This window comes from Melospiza melodia, chromosome W, assembly GCF_035770615.1.
Source record: "Melospiza melodia melodia isolate bMelMel2 chromosome W, bMelMel2.pri, whole genome shotgun sequence".
Classification (NCBI taxonomy): domain Eukaryota; kingdom Metazoa; phylum Chordata; class Aves; order Passeriformes; family Passerellidae; genus Melospiza; species Melospiza melodia.
In genome coordinates, this window is record NC_086225.1 from 11,041,874 (window position 1) to 11,057,864 (window position 15,991).

The window sequence follows — 15,991 nt, forward strand, 5'->3', positions numbered from 1 at the left end:
CACAGAACCACAGACACACCAGCACTTTGCATTTTTCCCTGTCAGAAAATAAATACCTGTGGCTGTGATCAGAAAGAAGACATTGCAGTGCCCAAAGTGCCCAACTCTATAATGGTATTTAGAACTTGTGTATTTTTGGCTCATCATGCCTTTAAAAGCTTCCCAAAATACATTCCAGGCCAGAGATTGAGATAATCCTTTCAACTTCTTAGTAGGTACAGTAGTTGACAGTTTTCAGCCATTCAAAGTAAATAGAAGGTTGATTCTTTACTAAAGAAGTACCACCATCAGTTTATAATCCTTGTGTGCCTCCCCCAGTTCCAGTAACTGCTGAATGCTCAGGAACATGTCAGTGTAGCCATCTGCTTGTCAGTTTGGGTGACCCAAACAGGACCTAGCATCACAGAGATTTATTCCTATAAAATAAAGATGGTGCTTTGGATGCAGGTATCTTTCTTAGGTATGACTTTCTCATCTCATGGTGATGATTTCATCCTTAATAGAGTTGATCACAGGTTCTGAGCACCCAATTCCTGTCTAGTTGGTAATGGAGGGCAGGAAAGAGAGAAGGATCTATATTTTAGACTTCAATCATTTTCTGATAGACCCAAAGAATTAAATAAAACTCTGACAATTGTAAATTTCTGCACAATTGCTGCAGAAGGTTATAGAGGATGGAGACAAGAAGAATAATAATGATGGAAGTGATGAAATCAGCATAAAAGACAGCAATTTGTTAACATTTAGACATTGATGGTTGCAGTCAGCATCCCTGGATCATAGCACAAGTGAACAGCAAAACCATTTTTACATATTTAACACAATAAATTTCATTGTCAAGTTAAAGTTTCTTATATAAAACATACAAAATGTAGGTGTCACAATACAGATAAGTAGGTTAATAAGAGTCCATCTTGCCCCAATGATCTGGTTTGTTTTCCCTTCACTAGAGAAGCAGAAGAGTGTGAAGTCCATTGCTTACTGTTTAAAAAAAAGTCCAATACACAACTTCAGACAGGTATATTGAAAAATTATGCGAAATTCAAAGTTACTCACAGTACCATAATTGGCTGAGCTGCAGAAACTTTTAAGGAGTTTAAGAGGAACCCTTGATTGTGTGCTCTACAAACACAATATCAGTAACTTCGGTTGCAGTGACCAAAGAAGTCAAGATTGCGGTGAAAGTGCAGTTTTTGTTGGCCTAAAGAAAGTATGGTATAAAAACCACAGGCTAAGAAACAAAAAGAATATTTCTTGCCAAGTCAACAGCACTGTCAAGATAGAAATATCAACACCTCAGAAAAGGGCTGTTTTAGGAATGACAGAACGAAAAGTTTGAGACTGAGAAGTTTCACAGTAGATTAGTTTGTGATACATTCCTTTTTCCATTTTTTTTTCTTCAATACATTAGCTTCTCTTTGCCATCAAAAAAATCCACACCGAAACACCAAAGTAGAACATCAGCAGATTAGCAGGTTGTGGGGCAACATCTGGTTTTCCCATCTTTGTCCTCATATTCCAGCTTTCCCAGTTGTGGGAAGTAGAAACTCCAAGACAGCAAAGATGGAAGAGGCTGATGGTTTTTAACCAGAAGCAATTTTCTTTTGTATATGCAGATCCCGGCTGTAGGCACTGTTAGGGCAACTTACAACAGAGCATCTCTACTGGGTGCTGCAGTCAGGGGCTTTGTCTAAAGTCCCAGACAAGTGCCTAAGATGTTCTTTGGTGGACTCTGTGCCCTCAGGTCGTGTATCCGTACAGAAGACAAGAACATTACAGCCTTTCTCAGTTAGACAAGCAGCAGGAATACAGTGATTTAATCTTGATTAGTGTTTTGTCTGTCAGCTATGAAAGCTTCCCTCTGAGGAGCTTTATGTTTTGAGGAGAGCTGTGCTGTTACCAAGTCGGGCCATCACAAAGCCAGCAATGATTCATGTTCTTTCTGGAAGCCTGCTACTGATACCTCAAAAACTGGCTACTCTTCAACGTGTCTGCTGGGGCCTTCTGAAAGCTGTGAGAAGCATGAGGGCAGAAGGTCACTAAAAGTCAGCAGGCCAGATATAAGAAATCTGAAGTGAGGCTGAGGAACAGAAGTTCTCATCAAAACAGCTATTATTGCAGCTGGGGCCAGGCAGAGTAGCAAATGCAACATCAGAGGCTAAAGTCTACCATCTTCAAAAAATTCAGAAAAAAGCTAACCAGTTAACTTTATATAGTTTTACCAGAAATCTGTGCTTAACCAATGTAAAGTTAAAAAGCAAAACATTTTAGAGCACCAGCTGTCTAATAACAATATTTTGCTGATTCACTTCTAAAAGTCACTCATCAACACTGTCATTGCAGAAAAGGAAAAAAAAAAGGTTTGTATATTCTTCAGCAGATGAAGGATTCATTTTGGTACTTTGATTCTGTAGAGCATACAGAAGCTTCACAGCTCAGATGGTCAGCTTTTCAACAGTCATATGACAAACCATTCAGGAAAACTGTTAGCATGCAAGTTTCAGATCTCAGGCCATCCCTTACATTTTGCATCTTCAAATCTTATAGGACACTACCACTGTGTTACATACCTGTTAGCACACTCAAGTTGGAATTATCAAAGGAATTTATTGGACAAGTCAGAGGCAGAGGTTTTGGTAGGTCCCGAGTCACTGTTTCCTTGCAGGGTGAAGGCATTTGCTCTTTAAAGAAATATAACACTGCCTTCTTAGGAGACTTTGGTATTGTCTCTGGAGTAGTTTCTCTTGAGGATCGTTCTCTTCATTTTAGTGCTCTTTCTTTCAATTTCCTGAGTTCCTCTTTCAGTTGAAGTTCATCACTGCAAAGAAAAGAACCCCAGCATTCAATTAAGAAAAATTTAAAGCAATTTCTTTAAGAAAAAATTCCTGAAGAACAGAGAGTTCCTGTATTTTCAGATGATGTGTGACAGACATGGCAGTACAATAGTTGTGTAGTTTCAGAGGATTTTTTTAAACTGAAATTCCTTCCAATGTACAATTCAAGTGTAGCTTCCCTCATTTAAAAGATTCTTAAGAAAGTAAGCAATTTAAAGTTCAAAAGGCCTTTATGGCTTTATAAGCCATAAAACACTAGCTTTAAATAAAAGTTTATGATGTGAAGTCTAAAATGAATGGTTACTCACTTCCATAGGTCTCCCAGAAACAAACACTAACATAAATACATAAATGTACATAAATGATTTGACATGCTGCTAGTCAGCTGTCCACTTACCTCAGTAGAAGGTCATTTTGTTTCTTCAGCTGCAAGTTCTCTTTCTGTAGCTTGGCTTGTTCAGATTTTAGAACAAGTATTTGTGTGTTCTGCACAATACCACTGCCACCACCACAAGTAAGGGGTATTTGGGATTGCTGAGGATCTGCTTCTTTCAGCACTAGAAAACAGATTTATACATGTGTGTGCATAATTTGGAGAGTGCTTAAAATCAAACCAATACATTTTTTAGCCTATTCCTTCTTGTGGTTTTATGTGTGAAACTGCACTGTGTTACAAGTGCCATTACAACAGTTACTCTTTTTTCTACACAAAATACACCTCCCACTATTCACACTGCCAGGGAGATATTAAGAAACATGACAGATTCCTCACTGGGCCATTTAGAGGAAAACTAGTTATTGTTCTAGGTATGTCATAGCTTTGATTAGAACTAGGTATTCATATGTCAAGGAGAAAGTGGCAACATGAGCTACCACCACTGCAGCTTATCCCTCCACAAGGGCAAACGTGTCTGGAGAAAAACACAAGAGCTGCTGTGATTCTAATGCAGTTCATATGCAGCTGCTGTAATCTACTTTCCATCTCATCTTCCAACGCACCCAGTTCTCCTCATACCCTTTGAGTACAAGGCCTGCATCTCAATCTGGTCTTCAAACATTTAGCCTCAAAATTCAGAGTTTAATATGAAGGAGTCCCTTCTATTTCTCTTGAATTTACCAGTAACATCTTGCTCTTGGTGTGCTCTCCTCAGTTCTTCATTTAGCTTTCTTAACTGTTGCTCTCGGTGTTCTGCAAGGGCTTTATAATTAGCAAGTCTATATGAAGCAGGAAGGGAGGGGAGAAAAAAATCAGAAAACCTCAGTTTTATAGTTATTACAGTTTCAGTTGAATTCCAATGAGCTATCAAATATAAGACACACCCATGTTATACAAGAAAAACTACATAAACCTGGTTGTCAGTTAGATTTTGGATAAAGTGCACCCAAAAGTTGGATTAATTATTTCTGGTGTATCCCTTCTCTCTAGTGAAGTAGAGAGTGCTTTCAGTTATTGCTTTCCCCTTGCCTTCTTTTGTGAGAACAGTTATTCCATTTATGGCTGAACACAGTTGATTGTGAAATTTTGGTGGGTGTATAGGGAAGAAGTTTTGTAAGCAACCCAAGGTGCATATAGATTTTACTTTCTCTAACCCCCATAAAAACTTACAACACCTCAAGTTGAATGCTTACTTCTTATGTGGGAAAAGAACAAAGTAGAAGCTAAGAATTAAGTAGTTGAGAATTGTAAGATAAAATTTGAACTTACTTTGTCACGGCGAGGGAAGATTGGGACACTCAATATGAGAATCAGCAAGCTTCGTTTATTAATTAGAGCATCAGACATTTATGCACAACAAGTAATAAGCTCATATATATTCTGTAAGCTAAGCAGTCTATTGGTTATACTATAGATATCACCTCTTCCTCATTCCTTAGGAGTTACACCTCTTTTTTTCTCATGTCTCTTTCTCAATTACAGCATTTTGCTATCATAATACAGCTATGCTTCAAGGACACAGTGTTTTTGTAGCTGCAAGGACTCAGATTAGCCATGGCCCTGTACTTTTCCAATTCTTGGTCAGCTATCCAGAGTTCCCCCACATCACTTCAAAGGAGCTGGATTGTTTCATTCTTTCCAGATCACATTTTACCAATTGTGTTTTGAGATTATCAATTTCTTCTTTGTACAGCTCAGCACCTTTATCTAATTTTGCCTGAAAATAAAATATTTAGTACAAATTAGGGCTTTTAACTTAGCAATGAAATTAAGGGATGTTTACATTGTATCTTTACTATGATCTGCTAGATTTTGCAGGACAAGACCAGGAGCAGAAAGTTATTTTCCACTAAGGTGGCTCACATCACCAACTAGCACTATAGTAGCAGTTGGTATCCTACACTGGTGTATTACATACAAGCATATTTTAGGAAGTTTTGCTGACTTCCGTGCAGATATAAATCTGGGAATTCTAAATTAGCATGCAAATGTTGAGTAAGTAGCTCATGCTTCAGCTTAACAGTTTTAAGATGTTTCAAGTGTTTCAGAAATGCATCACATAGAAGTGACGTATTTAGTTTCTAGTATTGTAATATGGATTCTAAATGTTGCCACTGATGGTTGCACTGGTAGAATGTGAAACTGGCTGCTAAACAAGCAAGTGGAATTTACTCTAGGAATACCATGCAGAACAAACACATTTACTGGAGATATGGAGAGCTGTGTTTCACCTACAACTGTTGTCAAGCATGCTTTGTGTCTTTAATCAGAGGAGAAATAGAAGAGTGAAGTATTTTGCTCATACCTGAAGACTCTGTTTCTCTGTTAAGGCAGTCCTGAGGCAATTATCAGTCTCCTTCAGTTTGGCTTGCAGTTGGGTGAGCTCACTTGTCTCCGTTCTTATTCTTATTTGTGCTTGTAACGTGCTTATCCTGTCATCTCTCTCTGACACTTTCTCCCACTTCATTTATTACATTTTCTAACTTTTGAATTTTTACTTCCATAGCCTATTGAGATACATCAACCAATCAGTTATGAGCGGTTATGTCAAAAGACAGTAACAGAATATGGTCATATTCTTAGCAAGAACTAGCAAAAACCCAAACCACATTAAAAAATCCCAACACTACAGACTCTATGGCAGCTCTTCATGTCCAAGTCACTGTTTTGTGTCACCTTTTAATAGTCTAGAACACTCAAGTCTAAGAAAAGAAAAAGTGCTTTGGAGAAGGGTAACCATGGCATAAAAAGGAGAGAAAATGAATTCTCAATTCTTGTGATTAAATAGAGAATTCTTCTCCGGCTTCATGTATAGTGAATACCATATACTTACAGGAAGCATCAAGAGTATCACCCTAATAAAGTCAATACTTCAAAAGCAAATAAAAGCTTCATATGAATTTCTAAACTGTACATCTATTTGTGTACAGAAATCAGGCCATTAAAATAATCATGTTACAGGCAAGAGCTCAGAATTCCACTTTGGAAGTAAAAGAGCTACTGAAATAAAGTGCATTCTATTTGTATTGTGGTGGCATAGATTTACAGTTGCCATCAATCCTTATTTTCAGTTTGGAGTACTCTCCCTTAGAAAGCAAGCATCAAAGAAGCTTTCCTTAGAAGCAAGTATTGGTACCTTTTTATCTTGTTCTGCAGCCTTTAATTTATTATGAAGCCTATAATTTTCTTCTTCTAATGCCAGACTGGCAGAGCCACCAGGGGCCAGTTTTTCTTTTAGTGTTTAGATCCTGAAGCAACTCTTAATTTTTCTCTTTTCTCTGTTTTAATTCAACATCAGCATTTTTACTATAATCAGCAGTTCTGGCATCCAGCTCTGAAGATAGTTCAAGGAGTATCTGAAAATCAGTAGCATCACAGAGAATAATTTTTTTAATTGCTAGAAATATGGCAAGTGAAGAAACAGGAAGTACCTTAGCCTGCATTATTATCACATTCCTGTTTCAGTGCCCCATTTGACAAAGCTTGCTGTCAGAAATAGTATCATTATCACTCAAAGAACAGTTTCATTTACAGAAGAAAGGGAGGCAGGAAGGGGCACAAGAGAAGATGATAGTGTATTGCAGGTTTACCCGTATTTCTGCATTATCTCAAACTCTAATATTAGAGAACCAAAAGGAACTATATTGGGAAGACTTCTTGAAAGTCAGCCACAAAAAACTATAATTATGCACAGATTTTCTTACTAGAATGCATTCATTGACTAAAGGAAATTAAACCTACACATTGGACTGTTCTAGAAACCCACGTGTTTAACATGTCATATAAATAAAAACTTCACATTTGTCAGGAAATGACAATGTTTACTAGATTTTTGTTTGTTTGTTAAAAGCTTTGATCCACATAATATTAGGGTAGGGAATTCTTCTGAAAACCTTGCCAACACTGCAAAATCCTGGAAATGTCAAGACTGACTGTTGACTCTACAGAAGAAACTTTTAAAAATAGGCTAAACTTAAGATTTAATCAGAAAGATGAAATCTTGTGAAATCCTGTTCATGATGCACTAAACCCTGAAAAATGCTGTCCAGATTTCCAAAAAGAGGCAAGCAGTAACCATGAGAAAGAAAGGAGTATAAGTCTGAGTTTCAAAAATGGCTATAGTAGTTTTGATAAAGTTTGCAAGAAAAGCAACATTTTCCAGAATTCAGACTAATGAAACCCCAAATAAACAACCCACCTCCCATTTATTACCTAGAAAGTCTTTTAGAAAGCAACTTTTCAAGTTTAAAAAATCTTTTAAAATCTTTTAAGTATTCCTACATTTTACAGTTGAAGTATGAGTAAGTGCTGATAATAAATGAATGAGCATTCAAGAGCCTTTTTTGTGTTTTGTTTTCAGTCATAGGCATTTGCAGAGTACTTACACAAAATGCATTTAATTTTACCTTTACTTTAGGAGTCCAGAATTTAAAGTCTTGCAGGAGTCTCTCATTATCTTTCTTTAGTTCTTCTTTCAGTTCCTCTGCATCCCAGTGAGTTCCTGAACAAGCTTCCCAGAACTGTATTGTTTCTTTTCTAGGACTTTCTTCCTGCTCTAACTCTGCTTCAATGCAGAGAAGTTCATTTTCCATTTCTGTTACATCTTTGAGAATGCTCTAAGAAAAAAAAAAAAGATAATTTAAGTACTGGTTTGACTATCACATGTCTAAATATATCTTCTGTCCTCTCAGCTATCAGTATAGCAGGAAGTCTGTTTTAGCACCTAATTATCATATAAAAGAAGTTTTGCTAGACTTAAAATTACACCCTATTGGGAAAGCAAGAAGACAATCCATGTTCCTGGGGCAGGTGGAAAGGGGGAAAAAAAGTGCTTATTAGCAAAAGTTTATTCCATTGTTTTAGAACAAGTCATCTTGGTATTGAATAGTATGTATTGTAGAGGGCAAATAAGTAAATAACAGTCTCAACTGTTTTCTAACCTAGTAATTTTATTTTCAGCTGCTTTACGAAGCAAAGCCCTCTTATTATAGAACTAGTAGCATAAAAAATATCTCTATTCTTTCACCCCCCCTTAAGAGAAGTTTTAACAGATAAACCCAAGGCCATTAGATTTCCATCACCACATGACCCCATGCCTTGGAATGGGTTTTTATTGTCTATTTTTTTCCCCAAATATTACCTCTGCATCCAAGTAGAAACTTTGTAGCCCTTCACAGCTCCTTAACTCTTCAGATGATACTTCATTCTGCTTCAAATTAACCTTCCTGAGACATTGAATCTGGGACTGTAGCTGATCTTGTTTTCTCTTTTGCTCAAGCAATTCCATTTCATACTTGTGAACAGTAGTGTGATATTCTCTTCTCTTTGTGCAAACAGAGCTGAACAGAAGCTGTTGCAGAAGCATGGGATGTATCAGCGAGCCTGTTTTAAAATGGTATCCTACATCCAGCTAAAATACAGTATTTTATTAATCAATCTATTTACTCTCTGAGCCTCTAAATGTCCAGTATAACTAACACATGACTAAGAAAATCAGGTTCACATGTGCATTATAGTAATGGCATGTAAAACTTTTAGCTGAGACAGCACTTTGCCAGTATGCTATTTTCTGTAGACTCCAAAAAAAGCCAAGAAGTCTAAAAGTCTGTAGACAGTCTTACACAAATCTAAACTTTGAAAAACAAAGTAAAGTGTTCTTTGTTATATTTTTTTCTCCTGGAGTTGTGAAAGGTGCAGATGATCTACGAGAATAATATCACTATGCTGATTTAAAGCTTTATTCTACCAGAGCTCACTAGTTGAATCTTAAATATATTTTACCATGAAAGTTAAAAGCCAACTATGGAAAAAATTAAACCTAAAATGGCTGTGTTAAGTTATAAAATGAGACTCTTTGGAATATTAGTTCAGTTTCCAAGTTGATGGATATTTGTAGACATCACCGACTCTCAAGAACCTCACCCCCTCTCTCCAGGCCTGTGCATGTTCCCATGCTCCAAACAAAAAATATTTCATGGTAAATAAAGAAACAGAAAAAACTCTGTCATTTACTGTACTTCTGCATATGCTAACAGGAATTCTTTCCCAACTACCCTTAACCGTTTTGCTAATAATTTTAGCCCAATGGAGAAACTGATTCCAAACTGGGGAAGGCTGTAAAATCAAACTACGGCAGCAGTTTTGTAGAGTAAGCATGCATCTCTAAGCCATCTTGCATGTCTCTTTCCCCCACAGAGAAATAGTCATCTATTATTTGATCTATAGAGTACAGAAAGGAAATTTCATTTTCCAATTAAAATGCAATAGTATTAATGAAATAATTCTGTGCAAAGCAGCTGAGCTTCAATTAAAAACTAAGTTTGATTTACATTTTCTAAGATTGTAAAGCAATTACTTTCAACTTATTTTCTCCAATGTATGGATTCTCAAAACCCAAAGCTAGAGTACGTAAAATCCTAGCTGTTACCATTGAGAGCTTATTAAAAAAAAACCCCAAACCCAAATCCAAGCAATACGAAGCATCCACATATTCAGCATTATAAGTTGGTACCTTCAATTTGGTCAATAACTTCTGGAGATGGGTGTTAATTTCCTCATTTTTAGTTTGAAGTGTTTTGACTTGTTTAGTCTGCTCCAGTGTAAGCTGAGGCAGTATCACAGCTATCAGTGCTTTCTGACTGTTCAGTTCACTCTTTAGCTTAAGAGACACCGTAGAGAGAGACATTCATATCTCTTCCCCATACTTGGGAATTTCCCAAGAAGCTCCTAAATGCAAGAGAAACATATTAATTCATTCACAAAATAAATTACCTGGCTCTGGGACTAACCCCTACAGTATGTACTGGTTTTACAACAGAAGACAACTTTGCCTCTCTACAACTGCCTGACAGGAGGGTGTAGCCAGGTGGGGGTCGGCCTCTTCTCTCCAGTAATATGTGATAAGTTGCACTAAGGGAGGTTTAGACTGGTTATTAGGAAAAATTTCTGAATTGAAAAGGCTGCCAAGTACCGTAACAGGCTGCCCAGGGAAGTGGTGGAATCACCATCCCTGGAGCTACTTCAAAGATGTGTACATCTGGCACTTAGGGACACGGTTTAGCAGTGATCATGGCAGTGCTAGTTTAAGGGTTGAAATCTATAATCTAAGAGGTCTCTTCCAACCTAAATGATTCTATGACCCTGCATGACTAGCTATTTTCATGGGGGTGGCTGGACAGTAATGAAAGCAAGTGAGATATTCTGTGAGCATTAAGTTGATGTGCAATCACTGAACAAGAACAGCAAATCAACTGATCCCATGGTATGCAGCATCTTAGCAAGATATGCAAACCGTTTTATAGATAATGCACAAAAGGCTTATGCTTCATGACAAGTGTCATTAAGTTTCTATGTGCATCCTTAAAACAAACAGAAAAATAAGCTTACCTTAATTTTCAAGGATTTTTCTGTCAAGCTGTCATTGGTCACCTGCTCTGCAATATCCACAGGGTTTACCTGAATGGACATATTGTTCAGGTTTCTCTGCTTCAGTTGTTCTAAAGCATCTTCCATTTTGCCTTTGTTTCAACAACACTAAAATAAAAACACATATTTAAGTACCAGTTGAGATTAAAAGTTATTCATAACTCAGGTATGCAAATTTCAACACTCACCATCTCAGAATTTCTTTGCAATTCTGTCTTCAGCTGGTCCCGCTCAGACCTGACATCCTGAAGAAGTTTTTGTAGCTCATCTTTATCACAGTTAACTGATGAGATTTGTTCTTTAAGTTGTAAAGAGTGACTAGTTCTTTCAGTTAATAACTGGTCCTTCTCACATGAGACAATATTTAATGTCTCAGTTAACTGTTGAATCTACAATGAACAGTGGAGAAAAATGCAAATCACAATTTGGTGGTTGTGGTCTTTATACAGCCTATGAAGTAGTCAAACCAGTTGTGTCAAATACAAAAGTCACAATTCTTAATTACTAAAATTCACACTAGCAGAACGAAAAGTTGAAAAATAATTCTGGTGTTCTAATAGCATAGAAAAAGAATTTACAAGGAAGAACAGCATGACACCCAAAAACTTTATATCAGTCAACTTTGGTTTTCTGTAAAGCAAGCAGAATCAAAGGAAAAGGCAATCAACCTATGTCTATATCACAAGAAAGTTAAAATAAATAGAAGATGAGCACAAAAGATGGACAATATCTTTATATTTCCGCTACTGGAGAGTAATATTTGCTAAACTGAAGCAATCCTCAATTATACTCTTTGATCTACAAAGGAAAGATTTGACAGGTGAAAAGATGCAAAGTAAACACTATGAAAAGGATGAGTAGGCCAGAACGAAGTGCAAGACTTTCAAACATTGTCTGGTATTCAGAAAGTGTGCAAAGCACCAAGAATTCAAAAAAGAGTTAAGTCCATACTTGTCTACACAGGGCCTTTTAAAAAGGTGGAAGACATGTTTAGTTACTGATTATTATATTAAAAATGCACATATATGATAAACTCACATTCATTCTAAAACTGGACCAATCCAACGGGTTACAAGGCCAAGATCAGTAGACAATGTTATTACTAAACATCAATAAAGAAACGTAGACAAAATCCTTTGCCCATGGTTCATGTATGTTTGCCAACCATAATGGCTGATGGGCTGAGAATAAAAATCAAAAAGTTTGTGTAAATTTTTAGCATATGAGTAATAAAACATCAGAACACAAAATAGTGACTAAACACCAAAACTCCTCACCTTGCTTGTTAGGCTGTCCATCAAAGTCTCTGCCCGCCTTTGAACCTTGAAGAAATGTTCTTCCCTTTCTCTAGAAGTCTCTACCATGTGCTGAAGCTCATCCTTCTCCTTGTTAAGTGAAGTGATTCTCTCAAGCTGCTCACTCCTTGCCCTTTCCATTTGTTGCTTTTTTGCCAGGAGGTCACCATACTCAGCTGAGACACGAGTCAGGTTTTCAGTGACTTCAGTGAGCTGAAAAGAACAAATCCAAAGCAGGATTGGTATTTGTTATCACCTCTTGCATGGGCAAAAATAACTTGATGCTTTGGAGAAAAAACAACCAGTAACATTATAGGTTCCTAAGGTTTCTTGTCCCAGCAATGAAGTTTAGATTGAAGAGTGTTGTTGGATCATCATTCAGAAGCACTGTCTGTACATATGGGTGGTTGTAAAAGGATTCTTTTAAGGAAAATAACACCCCCAGTGGTTTCCTGCTGTAGTAAGCCAGAATTTTGCTTAAGAGCCAGTCAAATGTCAGTGCTACTGTCTCAGTGGAAGGCAAAATTAAAATGTGGGAATACACGCAAGACATTCTGAATCCATAAAAATGCCTTGGTTGCTGTATGCATAGGAGACACGACAATATGCTGAAATGAAGCCTATCATCCACACTGGCTTCAGACATGAAAAAAAAAAAGTAGAGAACCAATTTATAATAGTGTAATAAATTAAAGCACGAGCTAAGCTCTCCTAAAGTTGCTCAAGGATCTTCAGAATTAGATAGCTAAATGACATACTCGGAATGTATAAAATTTAAGACTGGGAAAAGAGAGAGAAGTTAAAGTGCATTGTTGATTTTAAATAATACTCATTCATCCAGCACCAAGACATATTTAGTTATTAATAATGGGTTTCTTTAGTACATCTACTGGAGCCCTACAAACTGGAGTTTGCAGTAGACATGGACCACCAAACCCTGCAGAACTTGTAATTGTCTCGACAAAACTGCTTCTGACCTTCTGCTGCAGCTCATCAGTTTTTTCCTTCAATGTCTCTTGCACCTTCAAGAGCTGATTTTCTTTCTCTGAAATACTTCCTTTCAGCTCCATAATCATCTCCTGATGTTGTCCAAGAGATTCACGAGTACATCTCAACTCCTCCTGCATCTCTGACTTCTTTGGACACAATTAAAGTACATTAACACCCAAACCACTCTTCCAAAAATCTAAGAAATCTTCTAGAGCTGCTCTCCTATGGGAAGAGAACTAGTTTTATTGCCTTGCTAATTGTCTCCTGTAGCGTTTCTCTTAGCTGGTCTCTCTCATTCTGGAGATTTTCCAGTTGCATTTTAAATTCATCATCATCTCTTTCTGTCTGGATGCTGACTTCCTGGGAGTCATGTGGTTTTGGAATAACATCTGTTCTCTCCATTTTTTCAGATTCCCCTTGATATTCACTGGCCTTTGCTTCCTCCATTTCACGCAATTTCTGTTGTGCCTGGTTCAGCTCTTCTCTCAGAAGCAATAACTCTTGCTCCATAGATTGTCCTTGAACCTGTGGTATCTATTTTGTAAGAGATTCAAATAAACATATTCAGAATGCAGCTTTAGAAAGAACTTATCTGACACCTTTGACAGTTTGATTATGTACAACAGACAGCAACACTGCTTTAGACAGATTTGTATTTTTTTTAGAGTATTAAAATTTGACCAAAGTCCATATTCAATTTAAGTTTATTGAAATAAGAGACATGTGAAAATAAAACTTGAAGCAAAAACTTCTAAAAGAAGTTATCAGAAGTAGTATTTCATGGTCATAGTTTAAGCATAGAGAGAATATCAGCAACAAAAAAGCCCAAGCACAAACCTCTGCCATCTTAAAACTAGAGCCCTTTTCACTATTTCTAGTCTCAACAGTATAAAATGCTAGGCGGGCCCAGAAAATTATTGACTTGAAATTTGCCCATGGCCTCTTCAATATTAAAATAAATGCACATACAATACTTTTCTTTTGAAGTTTACATTTTATATATATATATATATATATATATATATATATATACACACACACCCCCACACACAAAGGTACAATCAGCACATGCAGTTATAGAAAGTGTTGGTTGCTATGTCCCTTCCATTGAAAAAGAACAGAGTCAGTTTTAGCTATGCTTTAAAAAAGAAGAATTACTCTCTACAGATGAGCAAATTTTAGCTTCAGTTTACTTGATTATAAGAACTATATCCATATGCAGGTCAATGCAGAATATCACCATCCTATATCAAATCAATATTTCACTAACAGAACATTTGTCACATCCTGGTACCAGATGTCCATTCATAAATATATGAGGTGTTATATCTCAAGTAAACAATAAATTTGATCTTTAATGGTCTGGCAGTTTTTACAAATTTTTTCACTCAAGCAAAAGTTTAAATAAGCAAGCTTCCTATTACAGCTTTAGCATAATTACCCAAGTTCCTTCCCCAAACTCCTCTGTTTTCAAAAGTAAACTGTCCAGCTTCTCCTGCAAAGAACGGTTCTCTTGTGCAAGGAAAATGATTTGTTCTTTTTGCACCTGAAGGTGATCACTTTCTCTACATCTATTACTTTCTGATTTTTCCTCAGCAAGCAGGTCTCTATCAGATGTGATGATTTTCATTTCTTCTGTCATTTCAGAGATCTATGAAAAAAATACACAAAGACGGCATTTTATCAATTCAATATAAAATTAAATACCAAAGTTTTGTTTGATTCATTCTCCTACAGTGTTCTTAACCTTAAACCAGGACAACCAAAGAACATCTTCCAAACCAAACGTGTTATTCAGAGAGCGTGCAAAGCACAAGGATCCAAAAAACAGTTAAGTTCATACTGTCGAGACAGTGCCATTAAAGAAGTTGGAATATATGTTCAAATACTGATTATTGTATTGAATAGGCACTCATCAGATAAATTCACATTCATTCCAAAGAATAACCAATCCAATGGGTTACGAGGCTGAGACAAGTTGAGGATGTTGTTGCTAAATATCAGTAAACAAGGATTCCAAAGTCCTGAAAGCTCTCTTCTAACTCTTAGATGTTCTTCAGTACTTCCTATTTCCTATGTTTGAGCTAAGACTGGATTCCTAAATGGAATTTTTACATTTATCAATACTTTCTTGATGATACTGATGCCTTGGACTGGCTACCTAGAACAGAGGCTAGACAGAGTTTAATAAATACCTACTTTATTCTCTAAGGCCTCTGAAGGAAACACCTTGGGCAGTGCATAAGACATGCAGAAGCTACATCCAAGATGGACAACAGTCACAAGTTTTCTCAGACAGACAGAAATTTGGTCTCTTTGCATATCAGAAGTTAATTGTCCAACTATAGCTTCAAGTAAAAGCCACATTCCTCCCGGTTTGCTTTTCCCCCCTCCCTGATTAACTTTTGTTTATATTTTCTAGAGCCTGAGGTAAATGGTGTGACCTTGGTTCCCAAGCCCAGAAGGATTGTTCAGTCTGACCAAAATGTGAAGAAAGCTAACTGGTGTTTCATATAGAGTTCAGAGTTACACACTAATTCAGTACAGAATCTGAACAATATAAATGCTAAAACCTGAAGGCATCAATAGAGAGAAAGTTGTTAACATTTAATTACATTTTGTTGATTAGTGGAAGTAGACAAAGCATTAATGAGTTTGTAGATTACTTGCCCTGAATAATTTTCACTGTGCAAGTGGTGCTCAGAACAAAGAAAGCTAGAAAGTGTTTGCCCACAAACCCTTTAAAATCTTTACAGCATACTTAATCTACTAACCTGATGCCAAATTTTGCCCCAAACAGGCAGAGTGACTGCCTAATCAGACTCAGCTTAAGTCAATTAAGCAGGAGGTATTTTTATTAGCGACGCGTCGGAGAAATCACAAAATGGATTTCTGAGTTCACATAGCAAAAGCAAGCCTTATATACATTTTTGGGTATAGGATTACATCAGATCAGATACATAATCATGCATATTCATATGAGGCGTGGTGTAGGCGGAGCGTGGGCGGAG

General features: G+C 36.8%; 1 pseudogene; it reads right to left on the bottom strand.

Annotated features, from left to right (window-relative positions):
- Positions 1-1,661: 1,661 nt before the first annotated feature.
- LOC134431433 (centromere-associated protein E-like) overlaps positions 1,662-15,991 on the bottom strand; it is an 82,849-nt pseudogene continuing 68,519 nt past the window's right edge.